General features: G+C 38.6%; 1 long non-coding RNA gene across 5 annotated transcripts in view; it reads right to left on the bottom strand.

Annotated features, from left to right (window-relative positions):
- The window catches only part of LOC140698139 (uncharacterized), a 785,970-nt gene that overhangs the window by 353,584 nt on the left and 417,034 nt on the right, over window positions 1-15,352 (bottom strand). For all 5 annotated transcript variants that reach the window (XR_012075665.1, XR_012075668.1, XR_012075663.1 and 2 more), the window contains exon 5: window positions 6,699-6,766. This is a non-coding gene — a long non-coding RNA (uncharacterized lncRNA). The remainder of the gene's footprint in view (window positions 1-6,698; window positions 6,767-15,352) is intronic.

The raw sequence follows: 15,352 nt of genomic DNA, 5'->3' as shown, positions 1-15,352 counted from the left end.
GCATACTGTTGAGATGAAAAGGCTTTGAGTAATATATTGACTTCGTTCACAAAACCATGGTTTTGTTCACAAAACCAGTGTCAGTGAAAACATGGCCCCTTTAAAAGGATGTCATGAGTTAAGTTCTTTTCCAATTTCTTCTTCACCTAAATGTATGTCTGTCATTTCAGAGAACAGTGAGAATTATTTAACCTAAATTTTCTCACTTTCCTAAAAAGAAGTTTTAAGAAAAACCAAGTACCATTATGCTTATCAACTTGTCCTAGATGCTTTGTGTAATATAATATAAAATATTATTTCAATAATGAAGATAGCAGTTCTTAGCATGGTAATACTGATTACTAAAAATATGTTAAATAAGCTTTAATCTTTATTTGTATTTACTTGTTTATTTATTAGTATCAGTTGGTCCTGTTCATATGTGACTTCACCAATTTATCGATATACTTTGCATGCCTTCCATGTGGCAGTCACTGACTTAGGGTCTGAGAATTAAGGTTCTGAGAATTTTTTTAAAGAGAAAAAAAAGGAGTAATCTAGAGCTCTCGACCGCAAACTTTTAAAATTTAAAACTGAGTTCCAGCTGCTGGAAATCCTTCTGGAAAACAGGCAGAATAAAACTTAGTATTTTGAAGTATGAGTTAAGGCCACTTTCTCTTCTTAGAGCACACTACCCAGAAATTTCTAGTCCTCCAAGAATTTCTGTTCTTAGGGAACTCCAGATTCCCTTCTCTCCCAAATAAATGCCAACTTACTAAAAATGAATTACCTAAATAATTCAAACAAGGAATAGAAAGTAAAGAGAATTAACTGGGTATTTCTTATGTGATAGATAGGACATATTTAAACCTTCAAAAAAGCCATCACTGCAGACATTACCTCAAGGTGAGGAAGATTCAGCTAAAGGCTGTTAACTGCCAAAAGCTATGCAGCTCATTAATGCATGAGCTAGCATGTGAACAGCATCATTTCCTTTCAAAGCCTGTTTTCCTTCCCCTGTACCATGTGGTTTAAGGTTGCTGTGATTTTTTTTTTTTTAAGAGTTCCTATGAGGAAGATAATGTGGAATCAAACATTTGAGTAGAAAGTGGCCAGCCACCTGGCTTAATCGGATGCGTTATCTTCTTTCAGTTATAGCTGTGGTGGTCTTGCCTGGAATTTCTGACCAAATACCCCCACAGCAACTAAAACAAATCACGTTGCAAGGAAGTTTGCCTCCTTTGAGAAAGCTATTCAGATGATCCTTTACTGAAAGGAAAATTTACGATCATGGAACCTGCAGACATTGCAACTAAAAGCGGGATCTACAGCCCTGCTGAGGAGAGTTAGGGTTGTCTGAAGTGCGCCATTACTGTGAAGATGAAATTGATCACGTCTTCTGTTTCCCTGTGGCCTTTCCAGTGTTTTTACATCATGTTACGTGATTTGCTGGACCAGTCTCTCACACACACATGCCAATCTAAAGGTGTTCATGCAGATACTCTTTATACTAATTTTTTTCTTTTTTTCCAGTCACAGTATTTTAGATTACAATCAACTCTTCAGTGGTAAAGATAGACAAATGATCTGAAATCCCTCAGGTTTAGAATTGTGGTTTGCTCACTGATATGCTTAAAAGCCTAAGATGCTAATAAATGTTATTGAATGAATAAAGGACTGCATCCTTTAGATAATGTAATGTGTCATGCCAAGCCACTGACAATTAAATGAGGGACACCATGATTTGATTTATATTATAATTATGCTATATTTTAAATTCACTTGATGAAATGGATTGAAGGTGGTAGGAGTGAAATATTAGAAGAGTGTAATTACTCCAGGTGAGAGAAAACAAGGAGCTTGAGGTAAAAATCCTTGTCACATATGAAATTCATTACTGTTTTTAAGAAGGTACCTTAGATTGTATTCTCCGATGTGATATGTTTAAATTTATCCTCATGAATATTACCAAGTATTTCGTGGTAGACAATTACACCCCCGTAATTTTGCAGAAGAGGCAAACAAGGCTCAAAAGTTTTAAATAATTGTCTCAAGGTCTCATAGCTCGACCTCTGATCAAATTCAAGCTCTGCCACTTTGTTTTGTGCTGAAATCCTTGGCCTGTCTGTCAGCTGTAGTAAGCTGCCTGCAGTCGTTACCCAGGAATGCATATTGAGCCTGAGGCAGGAGACCTGGGCAAGTGCTAGGTTCCAGCCCATGTAATGATCCTCTATTTATTTAGACTATATAAATATATAAGTTTAGACGTTTAATAAAACCAAAGTTATATTTCTGTTATTAACTCCCAAAATGGATGAGCCACCCTTACACCATTTCTCTCTGTTCAAACAATGTTTAACACGTTCAGACCTCCCTGATGATAAACTCATTTTGAGGGAACATTTCACGTTATTTATTCATTCCCCTGAGAAGTAGTAAGTTTGGCTTTGATGGAGCTGAAGAGACCACTGTTCAAGGGACACTTCTGCCTGATGGTGGAAAGCAGAATAATGGCCTCCCAAAGATGCCCAAGGAACGTAGTCCCTGGGACCTGTGAATGTTATATTACATGGCAAAGGGGAATCACAGTAGCAGATGGAACTAAGGTTGCTAATTAGCTGAGTTTAAAATGGAAAGATTATCCTGGATTATCTGGATGAGTCTGAAGTAATCACAAGGGTCCTTGAAAAGTGCAAGAGAGAGGCAGAAAGGAGTCGGGGTCAGAGTGATGCGTTACGAGGAACACAACTGGCTGTGAAGACAGAAGGTGGCTACAAGCCAAGGAATGCAAGCAGCCTCTAGAAACTGGAAGAGATTAGGAAACAGTCTCCCCTAGAGCATCCAGAAGGAACCAGCCCTGCTGATAACCTTGACTTCAGCCCGGTGAGACTAATTTTGGACGTCTGACTTCCATAACTGTGTGATAATAAATCTATGTTGTTTTAAGCCACAAAGTTTGTGGTAATTTGTTATGGCATCAATAGGAGATTACTAGAACCAAGATCTTTCCCTTCTAGTAAAAAGGACCAAGATGGAGTGGGAAACCATGTCCACTCCAGATTAGTTAACCTGGCAAACCAGCTTTCTTCCACTCCAGATGAGTCACCAGCTAAAATTCTTAATCTTATACTTCAACTCCATTAAATAAAGGTCTTAAATGAAATTTTTAAAACTTCCTAGTTTCTGCTCTTATTGCAAACATCCAGGACACTGGAAAAGAGATTGTGACAAATTCAAGCATGTCAGGTGCCTTCAGCCCTCTAATCAGCTTTTCCAACACCCTTCCAATTTTCAATGACAGGGCTCCAAGGCACTACAGGGGCTCTTCCCAATCCTCCCTCTTTATCAGCTTGCAGAAACATAGGCTAAAACTTAGAGAATTCCAAAAGGTGAAAATAAGCCTAGAATTTGACAGCAGTCAAAATAATGAGCCAAGTGAATTAATAAGTCCCTTTGACAGCTTTCATTTGTTTCATCTCTTGCAGTACTAGAGCTGATTCTTGAAACACTATCATGTGTCCCTATTGAATTAACTATTGCCTTCCTTATTGGCAAAATCTCCTACTGAAATTGGCAAAATTCACAGCATGTCTCCCATCAAGAGTCAAATAGATCCCTCAAAACCTCCCCCCAGAATGAATCAATACTTTGTAAGTAAAGAAGTTCTTCAAGGTACAAAGCCCCTAATAGATCACAAGACTCAAGGCTTCATTATCCTTTGCACCTGTCCCTGTAACACTCCTATTTTACTAGTGAGAAACTTCAGGTCCAAGGATGGAGGTTTGTCCAGGACCTCTGAGCAATAAACACTGTTATCCCTTAACATTCTGTTGTTTCCAACCTTCACAAGTCACTAACATCCATTCCCACCAAAAGTAAATTATTTACCGTAAATTGATTGATGCAATACATTCTTTAGTATTTCAGTTGATGAAGGAACCATATACCTTTTTGCTTTCACTTGGGAAGAAAAAAATTCACTTGGACAGTAATGCCTCAGGGTTTTACTGAGAGTCCTTCTTATTTCTTGCAAATCCTGAAGGCTGATCCGGATGATATAAAGTTCCCTAGTGGCTCTACTGTGCTGCACTGCGTGGATGATTTGCTTCTTTGCTCTCTCATCCACTCACCCCCTCTGCCTCCTGACTGACCCTGGTGCTTCTCTGCGTGGCCCTAAACGGCACACCATACTTCTTATTTCCTAGTTCTAAGGATCTGTGAGTATAAAAAATGTCTTTCAATGACAGTAATTTACATGTCTGTGTCTCACCATGCTTGATTAAAACAAATGTTGAGTACACTTTTAAGACAACAAGGCTAGAAAGAATTGGATGTGAGGGAGTGATAGTGGGTTGCGTGATTGGACAATTGATCAAGGACCATTTAAGTGGGGACAAATGATTAGTTCAGCTAATCATTTAGGAGGCAAAGAATGTGAATTTAGAGAGTCTATATTCAGTCTTGTTATAGATAAACAAGAAGTCATCTTCAAATTATATGTAAGTCATATGGGGAAGAGTGGATTTCTGCAATAAACAATTTCCAGAAACACAAAAAGGATGGAGGTGAATTATTGACTGGAGTTCCCGTTTTCTAGGAGAACAGGGCTCAAATACAGTTCCACAATGTCACTAGCCTTTTTAGAACAGGAGAATTCTTATCCTGGCAGGTCATAATATTTAATTCCATCTTTTTACATTTTTCTCTACCCTTGGGAGTTTTAACAGTGCTTTTGGAGTAGGATAAAATAAACTTTGTATAAGTTACAAATATTGTTTGAGGCAGAGTACAATAATTCCTATAAGAAGAAATTTTTATTTTGTTTTGTATTAACCCTAAGCTGTTCGTTTCAGCAGAGCTGGTTTTAAGTCTAATGGGATGTCAAACAATATTTATAATGTTATTAGACTGAGCTTCAAAAAGCTAAAGCAAACTATATCATTACTGAGATACTTTCAGGGTCTAATACAGATGATTCTAAGATAAAGAATTATTTGCATTTCTAAGTCCTTGACCCATTCAGTTCCACCATGATCTCTCACTTCCACAGAAGTCATGCCTCAACCCCTACCCCACTGAGAGGCAGATGGTTGGTAAAGGGGAGGAGGATGAGGAAAGAGGATGTACAAAGAATTAACTTTGATGTATGAATGTGCCTCCCACAGGGTCTCAATCACAGAATAGAAAGGAAATCATAACATAATAAAACTGCATTCATGCATATTCACTTAGGATATTGTTAATATTAAATAAAATTCCTTCAAAGTCATCATGATTTAGCTAATAAACCAGCAAACAGAAATTCATATTGGAATTGTTTGACTTCCTGTCAAACAGCAGCATTCTTCTACATGCAGAAAGAATGAGATAAACAACTTAACTGAGAATTAATGAATTGAGAAATACCTGAAAAGCTTTGTCTACAATCTGGGTTCTTGGAAGAAATCCAAATAGTAGTCTTTGATTTTGATTAATATTACAATTTATCCAGTTAAAGAAGTATCTCATAAATACTCATGAAGCATTTTATTAGATGAGTGTAAATACTTAAAATCTTATTTTATAGTCCTTTTCATCACCAAGGAAAAGAGGAACAGCCTGTGAGCTGTATATCATTTAGTCTTGTTCACTGACAGCAAAAGTCACTGTGTTTTAAGAACAAAGTGTTTCAATACTCTTGCTGCTTTTGCGTCAAGTTGGTGTTCTTACAGATCTGCCCTTGTAGGAATGCGGCAAATAGAACTTACACTGTGATGACACGTGCTCCCCTATGCCCTTTAGAGGCACATTTTACCTAGAGCCATCACGGTGATGTGCAAAGGACAGAGACGGTCTACTTACAGCAACTTAGTGGGCATTTGATGGCACGATATATACCAGCAGCTTTGAGGGAGAAGGGCTAAAAGCAGCATCTCAAAACTACCTCACAGGAAGTAAGGTTTTACAGAACTTCTTAAGCTTTACTTCACCTTGCCCTTCTCCACTTTGCAATATCCATCTTCTCTCGGCTGTCCATCCCACACCACCACTACAACCAGGGCCCTTCTGGTTTTTCCTCTGCTTAGCCACACGCTCTTTATCGTAGCAGTACACATCACAACACAAAAAAGCAAACAAGCAGCACTTCCCTTGATCTATCAAAGGGGAAGGAGTAGTGACTCTCAGTGATGCTGCTCATCTACAGAGCAGGTGGACCTCAGATATGCCAGGATTTACAGACCTTCCCCATCTCCATTGACAACTCCCTCCTCCAGTTTTATGAACATCTTCATGCCAGTGATACTTTTGTCTCCAACATCCATTTGTAAGCAAGCATGTATCAGTTGAAATTTATCTGAACCACTTTCTTTTTTTAACTCAAGCTTCTTTGGGTCTTTCTTCCACCATTTTCAAACGAATATCCATAAAGTCTCTACTCAGTTTGATCCACTAAGTCCCATTAGAAACCTGACCCTTCCACTCAAGCCCATTTGTTCATTGTATGGACAGTCTCTGTAGGGGCTAGCACTCTGATTTGAGAAATTATCCAGAACATTCTCTCCAACTACAAGTTCCCCAAATCTACTTCATCCTAACCAGCAACTGAGAATGTTTATTCAAAATATAAATCTTAAAGACTGACATCAGCAAGATAACAGGTTTTTCTGTTTGATTTTTTTTTTTAACCATCATTCCCCAACAGAACATTGATTTTGACAATCACCCCTGGGTGAGAGTACCTTTATGTGAGTCCGGGAGTCCAGGAGTCCAGCAGAGAAGTTTCAGCACGCCATCAAAGCAAAAACATCTGAAAATAAATGCATTGAAGAGGGTAAGAACAGTTTCAATTTACCCATATAACCTCTCCCCCAAGGCAGCACAAGAGACGCCATCTTGGCCCCGGGGGATTTCTCCTACATGGGAAACTGGGAGTATAGAGAGTGCCTTGCTTCCCTAGCCAGGTTGGGCACTGCCCACGAGGCCCGCTTCTTTCTCACCCAAACCGGAATACTGCGGTTCTCATACCCCTGAGGGGTTGAGAGAAGCTAGGACCACAGCAACCAAGGCTCAGAACGCACAGGACTATGCATCCTGCCACGCAAACTCCACCGGAAGATGCCCATAAGCCACTTAGGATCCATGCTGGCCCACGGGTGCCCCCAAAGCTCTGCGGGCCTCACTCGGCCGAATCCTCCTCCCCACCCCATGGCTGGCTCCCTAAGCATGCCCTGGTGGATCACGAATGCAAGTTTTTGCACATGGTTTGTGAGCACATGCAGAAAGCCACCACTGCTTCTGGAAGAAGGCTCGGTCAGGGGACCACCCCAGGGAAAGCCAGTGGGAGGCTCTCGGCACCTGGCATGGCTTTACAGAACTGAGAGAAGGCATGAGATCTAATAATTCAGTCCCAAGAGGGAAGAGGACAGGAGTGGGTGTATCCACTAAAAAAGCCTGAGAGAGCCTCAGAGTCCTAAGCCAGACTGGTGGGTCAAACTATTTCTCTCCCAAAGCCAGTCAGCTAAGACCAGAGGAGGGGACTGCTGCTTCAACAAGTCATAAAGCAAACTCAGGAGCTGAAGAGTACAACGAAATAAGAAATCCAACAGAGAGCATCTGCAGCAAGCTTGACCAAGCGGAAGAGTCTGTCAACTCGAAGGTAAGTCATTTGAAATTGTCCGCTCAGAGGAGAAAAAAAGATGGGTGAGTACAGCACAGAGGCTGTCAGCCTCATTAGTGCATGATCCCCGCCCTGTCACTGTGACGATATTATCCTGGAACTATTGGTTCATGCCGAAGTGTGGTTGCTTGTTGTAACTGTTCAAATAATTTTGGAAAACCCATCACAGCAGACTTCCCTCTGGGATAGCAGTATTCAAATTTTTTGGCCTCAGAAAAATTCTACATTCTTAAAAACAAATGAGGACTCTAAGGAGGTTTTTGTTTATGTGGGTTCTATCTGTTCATATGTATTTTAAAATAGAGATTTTTGGGGGGTAAAATTTTAGTTTATTAATTCATTTTAAAATAAGAATAAACCCATTACACATTAACTTAAGTAACAACTTTATTGAAGAATGAGAAATGTGGCATTGTTTTATATTTTTTTCAGCTCTCTTTACTGTCTCACACAATAGAAGATAGCTGGATTCTCTTATCTGTTTCTGTGTTCAGTTGGTTGTACAAGCCATGCACAACGTGACTGACTGAAGTCAATGAAGGATATTCAACCTGAAAGTGGTATACAGTTGGAAAGGGAGGGACCTCACTGACCTTCTGAAAAGGTCTCAGGGAATCTCAAGTTTCCTTTTTGAGAACCTCTACTCTGGGGGGAAAAAAAAAAAACAAGAGGTACATTCTAATACCCTTGAGAAATCCTGTATTAAAAACAAGTGAAACCTGTTTAACATCCTTTAACCAACCCTTGCTAAAGTTATTGGAATAACCAAGGTCACTGAACTCAGTACATGCTGTGTTGGGTTTGAATTCCAAAATCTTCATTAAGGTTTGTTTGCCTTTGTTATTGTGTCCTAAAAGGCTTCTTTCCTCCTTTAGACTGGAGTTTGCTCCAGGGCTGAGTCACTTAAATTCTTCTCAATGCTGTGGAGTGTGTTCCCTTCCTCCTCTCTACCAACCCGTGTATAACAGGACGTCTAAAGAAGAACGGGGGCCGCTCCCCTGCTGGGGCCACCAGTGGGATCTCCCCACCCGCTTTCTTTGCACCTGTAACAGTTGTTCATTTGTACCACTCTCTTGCTCTCTTTTTGGGAACCATCTCACCTAGAAACTTAAGCATGTGGTGTCTGTGTGCAAACACTGGCATCGTTAATTGCTATCATCTTAGGCAGATGTAACAGAAGTAAATAAATTTTATGGTGCCCATGTCCTTTTCACATCAGTGTTCTTACCCGAACACTCTTTCCATGCTTATCTAATCTACAAGTAGTCAGTATAAATTTTGTAGATTAAAAACAACAACAGTATGTCTAATTACATATAATTACCCAAACCATTATCTGCCAGAACTACCAATATCCTTTGAAGCACAATTTGGAAAATCAATTCTAGACTACATCCAGGAGAACCTCTATTAAGACAGAGTGTTAGAAATCTTGGTGGGCCACTGAATGTTTCTGAAATTATTTTATTAGTAAGTTCTAAACTATCCTTTTAGATTCTATATTTCTACTTAAAAAAAAAAAGTAGTGATCCATTTTATAGACACATTGGGTAAAAACTACCCTAATATAGAAAAGCATGCAGAACACAGAACAGACCTCTGACAAATTACTAAATTAAATCAACTAGTTTGATAATTCTTTCCAAAACACTCTTAATTTTGTTCAGCTTTTGATACTGTGTTTAAAAAACAAGCAGACAAAATTTTTAAAAGATGCTGGATCAGAAAATTAGAAAAGATGCTGGATTCCAATAGGTATATGAGCAAAGAAAAATATATTCCTCCTACTGAGAAGAATTTTCTTAGATACCTATATATGAATGACATGTCAAAAAGAAACTACGAAAGCCAGGAGAGCAAATTGTGATTCGTTCGATTAGTATGCTGATTATTTCATGCAGGGCACTGTTACAGGTGTATTAAGGGATTTCAGAGCAGAATAAACTATAACCTGTGACCACTTACAGCTTATGATCTGGTGGGTAACACGAGACTGTACACAACTAAAATTGCCAAAGCAGATTACTACTACTGTTGCAGATATTAAAGTACATTGAGTGAATAAAGAGGAAAAAAATAATTCCAAAGACGTCTAGGGTACAGTTTATGGAGAAAGTGACATTTGATCCAGTTTTCATAAAACAAACTGGAGTGTGACCAGCGAAGCTTCTTAAAAAAAAAAAAAGAAAATAAACTGATGAGACCAGAGGTATGAATATCAGAAAATGCAGGTATGTTTAGGGATATTCGGGGAAGTTTCTGCTTCAAAGAATCGTTGATTATAGTCAATGTATTATAAAGCGTGTTTTCCCTTATGACCTGTATTCACTGAGAATTAGATTAAGGACTTAATAGGTCAGAAGTCATTCGAACTCAGTACGGATGAGCAGTTGTCAAAAGTTAATAACTTGCACTGATTATTTATGATCCCATTGAAGTTTCTTTAATTAAGCCGGCTTTTATAATCCCTTTCTAATGCCTTATCAACTTGATTTTTATCTATGTAAGCGCTGGCTGCTGCAGACCAGGGGATCTGTTATGAGACTCAAGATGATACAAAAGAATTTTAGACTTAAATGAACAATTGATTGCTAGCTATCCACTCAGCAGGTGTTAGGGTAAGAACTGGTCTCTGACTAAAGCTTTCAGTCCTGAGATTCTGGTACTAATGCTTCACACCTGAAGTTGCATCAGTTGCCCTAACACTGCTAGACAATCCTTTGCCTGCTCCTGCCCAATGCAAGGACTTTGAAGAAACCGTCTTAGCCTCTTGATTTTATCAGGCCAACAACTTTACATCCTTTTCAGACTTCGTAAGTCTCCTCAGTAAGGCCCAATGATGCCCTCTGTCATGAATTCGCAAGGGTTTGGCAAAGGTTTTCTGTAAAGAGCCAGGGAATAAATATTTAGGCTTTCCATATAATAAGCAGTTGGTCTCTGTTGCAACCGCTCAACTCCGTTCACCGTAGCACTGAAGCAGCCAAAGACAATATATGTAAGTGGCCAGATATGACCGGGCGGCTGGCTGCAGGTTCTGATTCTTGCACTAAGCTATCTGACTCATGAAGTGAAACCCTTAATAAGGCCTTGGTAAAGAAAATTAAGAGGGAAAGAAAAAACTATAAAGCTACAAAGAGAAAGTACAACAAAGAGTTTACAGCTCCAAGCAAGCAACATCCTATAAAGAAAGAAACAAAATTACCTACAGGCCTGCAAGCCCTGTCGATGTCCAGCCTTGAGACCCAAGACAGAGCCCGGAGACAGTGACAGAGACGTCAGTGCTACATGGAACAGGGGGACCTTACATACCCGGAGCTGCACCCCACCGTGTGCGGCGGCCGGCGGGCAGAACATGGCGGCAGCTGTCACCGCTGCCATTTATAGGGGGGAATTGACATCAGGTGGGCTGAGTTGCCAGGGGTTCACTGCGCCCTCCAATTAAGAGAATGGGATAGTCCTGTGAGCGAGGCAGGGCCTGGTCGAGCAGGGGACGTACGGAGAAGGAGAGAACAGCAATCTCGAATGGCCTGACGGTGCAACAGGGGACAGAAACGGAAGAGAAGAAGTCACAGTGCCTCACCAGCTTCATTTTTATACCTCAGAACAGAGTTTGCCAAACATCCTCATCATTAGATTTGCCAGCAGTTCTCTTCAGACATGTAGATCCTCCGGCTCTAACTCAGGCCTCTTGAATTAGGGTCTCCAAGGTGGAAACCTGAAGATTAGCATGTTTAACAAGACACCAAGGTCATTCTCCCCTCCCCCAAGCATAAGAAGCATTGTTGTACAGCCTCAGGGACTTTCTCTGCATTCTTTAGCTCCCTAATTGTTAACTTTTCTTTTTTATCACCGTGAGAAGTCTCAGTGAGCAGGGGAATGTATTATCCAGACCCTTTGAATTGATGCCTTGGTTTGTTAAGTTCCTAAACTTAACTCTCACCCCTTAGGCCTTGGCCTTTGACTCTACTTGTTAGAGCCGAGGACCGGCCCCCACGAGCAGACACACCTGATGCTGAGTTCTAGACCGAATCAGGATCAGAACCCAGTGGCTTCTCGCTTGATTGGCTTCCTCCTGCCATGTGTGGGATGAGCACTAAGGAAACAGCTTGTAGTAAGATTCGTAGTAACTCTGCTTTCCTATGTACTTCTCTTAAAAGTAATATAGTTTGGATTCTGGAAATGTCCCACTGGCTGAAAAAAAAATCAGGAAAAAAATAATACTTCTAGACAAACATGAATTGTAAAACATGGCAAAATAAAATCCTTAGAAGGGAATGTTTTCAGTTTCTCTAAGCTTGAAGCAAAAACAAATGTACAACAAGTAAAGAGACAGGAATTCTGTCTTATTCTACCTTTAAGTCAGAAACAAACTTGCAATTTTGGATGACTCCTTGATTTGTTATTTTTTTTTTTAATTTTAAAAACCAGACTCAATCACCATGTAACTAGATACAGAAAATATCCAGTTAGAGACAGCAATTTATAAAAAGGTGATGTTATCAAGTTAGATGGAATCTTAAATAATATTTTGTAAAAACTGACAAAAGACTCACGATTAATGGTAAATCTTATAATCTGGTCTCTTCCTACTAAAGTGAAATTATATTTTTTTAAGCTCATTTATTCTCAGAAGCAAAGTTCAATATAAATTGGGCTCAAATTTAATTTCTTTTCATCCTAGGGATGGATTTTATAAGTGACTACTGTTTTCTTTGATTTCAGAATAGTTTTGAATGATCTCTTCAAGGATATAGAAATGGCTTGGCAGTCTTCTGTTGTTTTTCTGTTAATCCCCTAAGACTTGTGAATTCTATTAAGTAATTTTAATCTCATTTTTTCTCTTGTCCACTTTTCTCTGTTGGACTTTGTGATTTATGCAAATCTCTTCTAAAGTGGACCATCCTGCTTAAGAATAACATTCATTTTTTTCTTCTTCTGTTTCAGCCCAAGTTTCTTGATCCAGTCACTTTTGGTCCAGAAGCTCAAGTTCATCTTGAAGAAAAGTTATTTATGACTCAAGGGATATGATTATATCATTTTTTCTCTCTCCTCAAATGACCTGTTGAAATAGATTTCTGGGGACTAATTTATATTAATTCCAAAGAATGACTCTGAGGGCATGAGCGTTAATTGAAAGACTATTTTTATCACCTTGTGCTCTCCTTTAAAAATAAATGACATTTTTCCTAGATCTAATTCAACTCTCACTTCTGACTGGAGTATTAAATGTCAGAAATTATACTTCTGTGTATATGTGTGTTTAATAATTCTCTAACAAATGCAATTAATCTTAGGAGAATCAGGTTATGATGCACTTATTTTAATTCCACAAAATAAAACAATCCTTTCTGATGAGGTAGAAGGGCTTTGGACGTTAAGCAATGAGTAATTCACAAATATATATAACCCCAAAACAATAGATATTTTTGAAGCACATGTAAGTAAACCTTTAAATAGTCTGGATTTAAGTTATACAGCACCAACACATCTAATTATGATTGAAATACAAAACCTTTAGCTCCAATAAGAGAAAGTTGTAGTAACTGTTGAGCTAACATATGTTGAGTGATTACTAAGTGCCAAGCATAGTGCCCATTTAATTTAATTTAATAATTACAAAAACCTTATGTAGATATTCCTATTATCCTCAATTTATCTAAACAACTGCCCAAAGTCACACATCTCATAATTAGGTGAGCCAGAATTCAAATTTGTTTTAATTCAAAAACTTCTATCTTTAGCTCCACATTATACCTAGTTATCTCAAGGATTTTTTTTTTTAAAGTAAAACAATGTTCTCTACCCTGTCATCTCCCCAGAGCTGAGTGTGTTTGGCTGTAGGAAAGGATTCTGATGGTGGCATCCATACCACGTCAAGGTTTGTCACATTCAAATGTGGTTAGATAAAGGGATCATCATCTCACCAGGAATCTGTTCCGGAATAGCTCTTGCATTATAAGATACATTTTATCTGTAGAACTCCGATACTGCCACCTGCTCATCTTCTTTGGACTTCTCTTTCAGACAATCAATAAATTCAACAAATGTTTATTCATGAATGATTGAAAAATGAACTCATGAAATGAACCAATAATTACTCCTGTGAAAATTCCCAAAACTTATATACCCAAATCAAGGTAACTGGAGAAAAAAATTCTAGGTCAAGTATAATCTTTTCTACCTCAAAAACTCAAACTCAATTATATCATTTCGTAGCTCAAGAGCCCTTTCCTCTGCCCACCTTACTCACACACACATATGCACCCACCCACACACAGCATGTCAGCAGGTGCTCAGTCTTAGAGGAAGTCCTGTTCTACGTGGGGAGCTGTGGCACACGACGTGCCGCTGTAGGGCATGTTTCCAGTTCATGTTTCTATATTTCTGGTGTGAGCAGTTTTATCATCTACTTCCACCAAGAACACCACCATTAACCTCTGCCAGAGCAGCACAGTAAACATACCAACAGAATTCTCAGATACAAAGCATTGAGGTTCCATTTCCTGTTCTCCACACTCAAAGTGGTAAAATTCTTTAAAGTCTCTTTAATATTTAAATATCTGATATATCCTGATACATTTAAGAATCACAGTAAGTAATGTTTCTTAAGAATCTGAGAAGATCACAAATAGTCTGGGTACCATTTAACCACTGAAGACATTTGGAAACTTGGGTACAACCAACCATGTCAATTTGTTTTATGTTTGTTTGTGAGGTTTAATTAAAATTATCTGCTAGATGAAAGCCTGAATTCATCACATCTCAGGGATAAATTTGGTGCCATGTGGGAGAAGGAAAAAAATTAAGCCACAAATTCCATTCATACTCCTATACTCAGAATTCCTGTGGGAACACATTCTGCATCTCCAAGTCAACCAAACTCACTTTGAGGTCAAGGACAAGTTCAGGTGAGCTTTAGCGGAAAGAATTTTGCCATCTGTTTGATTTATTATTCATTTAAAGTATTCAGAGAATTGCAGGTGCAAACAGAGGACATTAGATTGAATGCAAGGCCTCCTATGCATATTCAAACAGCTTTAGATATCCTGCATGAATTAAAGCCCAGTGATTAAACAAGAAGGTACAGAGAATGGACCACAACGAACAAGAGGATGCATGAAGTCTTCCGCGTGAAATCTGAATAACATTAGGCCACAGCGAGATATGCAAGGTCAGGTACATCAAAGAAATTTAATTTTATACCATATGTACCGTAATCTTCTAAGAAGTATTTTTTTTATATGAGTTCAGCTATGACCTAAAATGTAATTTTTTGTCAGTTCTTGAACTTAGAACGTGCCAAATGATACCCTAAGTGTTTCAGTTTGAAGGCCTACCAAGAGATTTTATATTTGGAAAATATTTTCTGTCATATATTATTTTCAGTTCAATAATACCAGGTATCAGGTTAATAGAATAATGAAGACTTGGGCTGAAGTGTGCACTAGTGTGTGTGTGTGTGTGTGTGTGTGTGTGTGTGTATGCATACACTTTATATGTTTTATATTAATTTATATGCTTGATGGATAAAATCACAAATTCAATATATTATAACTCTTCTAAAGATTATTCCCATAAATTAGCTGGTTGCATATAAAATATTTCAATTGAGTTGTATATTAATTAGCCATATTAATTCCATCTGTAAGGAAGATAGTACATTTGTATATACAAAACTAAAATGAACTGTGAGTCTTAAAAAAAAAAAGCATATTT

Source organism: Vicugna pacos, chromosome 9 (assembly GCF_048564905.1).
Source record: "Vicugna pacos chromosome 9, VicPac4, whole genome shotgun sequence".
NCBI classification, from domain to species: Eukaryota; Metazoa; Chordata; class Mammalia; order Artiodactyla; family Camelidae; genus Vicugna; species Vicugna pacos.
Note: the sequence above shows the minus strand (reverse complement) of the source record. Positions and strands in the feature narration are given on the sequence as shown.